The following is a 6000-nucleotide window of genomic DNA, read 5'->3' on the forward strand; positions in this document are numbered from 1 at the left end:
TGATTTGGCTCAGAGTGTGGTAAAACCCAGTCTCTGGATTTATTAACCCAAAAGGGCCTGTACAGAGCATAGATCATAAAACGTTTCTTTTTCTGCTGACTTAACCATCTGTGCACACACTAAAGGTTCACACAACTTGCTGGACTAAAACTTGGTTGATTTTGTGCTTCAGTGTGTTGCTGTTAGATGAATGGCCACTGGGTAATTAGGGTTAGCAATGGGGTCAGAAAAACAATTCTGATGAATAGTTTAACATCATTTATGCTGGTCTGTGACTAATAAAGATTTGACTTGATTAGTTTTAACAGTATTTTATCTATAAAAGGCACAATATGTGGTTCACTGGCCCCTTCAGAGGAGATTCCATGATTTTTGCCTGGTGGGCATATTTGAAAAATTGGGAACCTGGTGCAGTAGACTTGTTTGCAAAATAATTTTATTGGAAAATATTTATCATTATGAAGCACCTATATAATTCCTATTGCCATCACTTTGCTTGTCTTTATCCTGGTTCAAGGCACATTGGCATACTTCGATTAGAAACCAAGAATTTTACTGCGGTGAAGTCACCCAGCTGGTTTAGAATGTCATTTTGAGATCCAAAGGTATTTCTTGAAAAGTAGGTGATGCTGGAGGCTGATGTTTTGCATTGGAACAGGCCACCTCCCCACTTAAAAAAAATTAAAGAGATATTTATTTTTATTTAAATATCAGGAAGCTTTGTGGGTACCAAAGGCAATCTATGGGCACAGTGACACTAGGTGCTATTGTGGAGGCTTCAGCATTAAATGGACGAACCTTCTATGATATCAGTATGAGAGAATATACACAACCAGCTTGCATAGACAGTCTCTCCTTCAACATGATGTCACCAGAATTACAACATATTTGAAATATTTCATATTTTAGCCATACTTAACTGGTTTATTGAATAAATTCCAAATGACTAGATCTATTCAGTATGCTAAATCATAAGCCAAGTTTTACGAGTACAAATACGTTTTGTTTGATTGTGCTTAGTATGTCGTGAACCAATTCAACGTGTACAGAAGAGAGAAATCAGCTACTGTAGAAAGAAACAGAATTCTACAATTATTGCAATGTTTACTAAAGCAAAACTTCTAAAAGTGTGGATTTCAGTGAAACAATCTCCATTTCAAAGAAAAGTAAAGGTCATTACATGTGGCTCAATATTATTCATGAACAGCAGGGTCTGTGGGTAAGTGTCAAGGTGGCTGAGGCTGGCAAAAGCAACCTCATGATGCAAGCCAAGCCCACCCCCAACATTCATGCATGACCCAATGGACAGAGCTTGTGGTACAACATCACCAACACTGATGACAAAGCATGAAAACCCTCAAAATATTGCTATTTGTGCAGTGGTTCTCTAACGAGAACTTGGATTTTTCTTTGATTCCAAATTTCTAAGTGCCAACCTTAATTCGTCTCATTATAAAACCATACATTTACTATCCCCCATATCAAAAAAAGCAAATTGCTAAAATGTACAATAATATTATTGGTGGGGTTTTTTTTGTAGAACAGTTACTATTCCTGTCCTGGTAATTTAGGTGGTTAGTAGGTACTGTAATAGTATCAGGTGATTTTATACTCAAACTTGATCAGACTGGAAAAGAAAAGAGCTTTGCTGCTATGGCAACATGCTTGAATTGCTACTTGCATGATATGCTTTGAAGAGTGGGAAATGCTCTTGAGTTGGAGACAGCATAAAAACAAACATCCATTGTGCCAATGATGCTTTTACTAAGAAAGCAAGATTTAATGCAATTCTAGAATCAATGCAATCCTATGCATGTTTATTCTGGAATCAGTCCTGTTATGTCACAGACATGGCCTTTCTCCACTGCTGAGTTATCCAGCCTTCCCTTGTGTTGCCAAAGATCTATTTGTTGTCCCCACTGACAATCTTATCCTACCTCTATTATCTTTACAGGTGCCTTCCATCATTCTAAGAAAAGTCAAGTAGATTTTTTACATGTTGAAACCTTTTTTATATGTTGAAGCTGTTTTCCAGTAGTATAACACTAGGGGGGGAGGCTACTACTTTAAAACTGGTACAGCTAAGAAAAACTTAAAGATGCCACACTCATGGAGCATCAATGAAATAAAAGAATACTGGGAATTGGGGAGAGGGAGTATGGCATTTTCACAGAATATTTGTGCTGTGGTTTCTATAGATCTAAATAGGAAAAGGCCCTTTGGAGCAGATAAGAGTGTGCTGGTTGTGGGAGGATATCTATGGCTCTTCAGATGTTGCTATAAAGCAACATTTTTCAGGCTCAGCAATTTTAAAATGTGTGCGTTTCAACTCCTACAACAACTGGCCAGGGAATTTTGGGAGTTGAAGTCGTTAAAGTTGCTGAGCCTGAAAAATACAGATATATAATATTCTAATTCCCATTATACCCTACAGAACAAGGATCCTAAGAAAAATATTTGTATTTTGAGGAAGGAAAATATATTTATTATGGTATAAATAATATTTAATAAATAATATTTATAGGCCGCTTATCTTACCTTGAGATAACTCTATGCAGGTTACAATAATAAAAAAATCAAAATTATATAAACTATAAACTAAATGTATAAATATGATAGGACAAAATCAAATAATCCTGTTTCTTGCTAGGGAGTTTTAACCTCAAATATTTGGTGGAGAGGTAGATCTTCTCCCCCCAACTGGAATGGCTGTTGCAGGGCTCAGTGTTTATCTGCCTGTTTCTTATAAGTCTGTACTGCTTTAGCTAGTGATTTTTAAACGTTCTCCCAAGTTGCTTTCAGCATTGACATCCAATCGGACTGATAAGGGGGAATCCCTTGGATATTCAGGCATTGGGAAGAAGTTCATACCATTCACTACTTTGAAGGGGGTTAGTCCCGTGCTACTGTGAACAGCATTATTGTTCGGACCTCCACGAAAGGCAGGAGGTCCACCCAACTGGACTGCTGATAATTCACATAGCACTTCAGATACTGCTCTACCATGGCGTTCAGTCTCTCTGCCCCGCCCCCATTGGTGCTTGGATGAAAAGCTGAGCTAAGGCCCTGGAACGACCCAAAAGACCACAAGAATTCCCTCCAGAACTTGACCATGAACTAGACGTTGACAGTTTATGCATTATTTTATGTTGTATATAAAGCTGACATAATTTGCGTATAACAGACTGTGAGAAAGTTTTGTTCCTGTCAAGCTTTGCAAACTTTAGTGCTACAGTTGATGTAGGAAAGTAAGTATGAGCTTGATTTGGGAGAAAGGGTTGCCTAGCAACTATAGAAGTATTGCTTGATCTCTTTATTATGGCCTTGCCTTCCATCTACGCTAACTTTGAATTGTTTACTGGAACTGGTATACTAATGTTACCTTTTCTGTTACAGGCATTGGAGAGATTTTAATGAAGTCTCATCTTTTAGATTGTTAGCAATATTGTTTTGGAATGCTCAGTGGAAAAGCCAGGCTTGGAGGGGAGGAAACTAGATTACAACCAAGATAAATTAAATCCTATAGAGAACATGAAACTTTGGATTTCACCTAAGATAGAATTTGATCAACTGTGCCTTGGAGTATGTCCAGTTGGAGCCATTCTAGAACAGCTGTGAGCATCATCAGAAGAGATTACTGGCAAGGAGCCTCTGTAGCAGCTGGCTGGAATGTGTAACCTCTTTTGATCTTTTTCTTCAGGGAATAGGTAAATTTTTATATTTTTGTTCACATTGGATGTTTCATTCTAGGTTCAAGATCTGTAGTTGTTTTTAAGGCATTTTACTTATCAGATCTGATTAGGTATGCTCTTCAAACAACACTAGAAATAATTAAGCCCAGAACATTGAGAATAGGAATAATCATGTTTTGGGCAGGTAGAATTAAACATTTTTGGAAGGCATAGTCCTTCCGTACTTATTGTATATTGAAAAAGTCTGGGAGGATTTATTGCTTTCAGTATACTAAGCCTGTTAGCCTCACGGCGCACTTTTTCTGCAATTCCCAACTCAAAAAGGTAAAGAATGTCTAGTGGCTACTATGATTGCAGTGGATTCTGGGACTCAGAAGAAGCTTCATTCAGCACTAAATCAACAAATACCTTTCAACTGACATACTGTCTCCAGTAAGTGTTATTTAAATAAATGTCTCCTGTTTTTATTACTTGGGGGAGGGTGTTCCTAGCCAGACTCACTCACTGCCTGCATTGCCATTTCACAGCAACAGTACTCAAGAACAGAATTTCCTTATTGTAAATTACTCCTTCCTGTTTCACCCATCTTGTCCTCCATGTTTGTGTCCTAGCCTATCAGATGAGATATTTTTGGATAAAGGATTAGCAGTCTTTCAGAAGAATACTAAACTCATGTTCAGAAGTAGCCTGACTGTAGTAGCAAGAGTAGAATACCTCCATTCCTGGGACCCACTTAAGAAGTGGCTAATCCAGTCATTTTAAACACCCACCAAAACTCACCCATCCCTGATCCACTATACATGAAGAACAACTAATGGCTGTTCTTCACACAGGTAGATTATACTGACACTGGAGGGGAAATGAATGTGGGAGAATCCATCTTAATTTGTTCCTTTTTAAAACAGGACAGCATCATTCATTCATCAGGCTGAGTTCTGTGATAGAAAAGGGTTAGCAAGGAGAGAAGTATAGATTATGGTGATATGCTTTTCTCCTGGGTCACAGACAATAACTATATTTATATAGATAATAAGTAACAAATCTTAAAGACAATTCCAAAATGAAGCCAGAGACCTTTTTACAAATGAATGCCAGAATGTCAGACTTGCAGGTTTAAAATATTATGATCTATATATAACATCCTTTCCGCATGTTAGTAGGAGCAGGAGTAGAAGCAATTAAAGGCTAACATACTAGCATTTATTTTGCATAAACTAAAACTTATGTGATGTAGAAAATATTATCATATCGTAATTGACACTTGTAAACAAAACATTTTCTGTTATTTTACAAAGTGAGTCACATCATTTTAAAAAGCATGAATGAAATTGAAATCCATTCACAATTACAGATTAACTAAAGCATTTTATCCCAATCTAAGGACCTTCATATATGGGGAACTGTAAATCCCGGCATTTTCATGTTGTCTAGTGATGATGGGAGTTATGTTCCATATATTCAGAGAACACCAGGCTGCAACAATGAAGTACATTAAGCCATTATTTTGTTACTTAATAAGTCACAACTGGCTGGGATTTTATGCCTAGTCACAAACCCTATATGCATAACACCCCAAGTCAAAATGAGACATCCACCGTACAGTCTGGTCTGAGATATAAAGCCTATCTCCCGAGTATACTTTAGTGAATAACTAATTGGCAGAACAAGTTGAATGAACAATTATACAACCGTGAGGTAGTCATTTTCAGATTCCAATGAACTTAATTGTACACATTGAATCTATAAATGGACTCCCAGATTCACAAAGAAATTCCCCTTGAAACTTCTGGAAGGTAAGTTGGCTTTAAGTTTTAAATTCCCTGCAGAATATACATGCACCATCAAATAGTGGATCAAAACTTTCTTTACAGATTTCATTTTATTCTTTATTTAAAAAACTAAAACACTTTATGTATGAAAATGTAGTTTATAAGAGTGTAAGTAAATATCAAGAACAGGAAACAATTTAGTAGTTGTGCTTTTCCCCACTGGCATCTAAACCAATTGTCTGAAAGAGAACAAGGAAATTGCTGTAGCATAGCAACTATGATGTTAGCAAGCATTGAAATAGTATCATTAGCTACAACAGCACTCTTAGTATCTGTATGATTTGAAAGGAAATAAATCCATTTCCCACTAAGGCAGAACTGTAATTAGCAAACATGATTTTTTTTCTTCATAAGAGATAATGTACATAAGAACCACTCCACCATGCCAAATAATTACAACAATGACAGAATTACTGAGATGGGTTCCTTTTTTAAAATGACAAAGCTAAAGTCTGGATTCCAGCTCTTTGTGCTTTTAA

The sequence above is a fragment of the Notechis scutatus genome, chromosome 6 (assembly GCF_049901735.1).
Source record: "Notechis scutatus isolate UNSWTSFEM ecotype Mainland chromosome 6, rNotScu1.2, whole genome shotgun sequence".
NCBI classification, from domain to species: Eukaryota; Metazoa; Chordata; class Lepidosauria; order Squamata; family Elapidae; genus Notechis; species Notechis scutatus.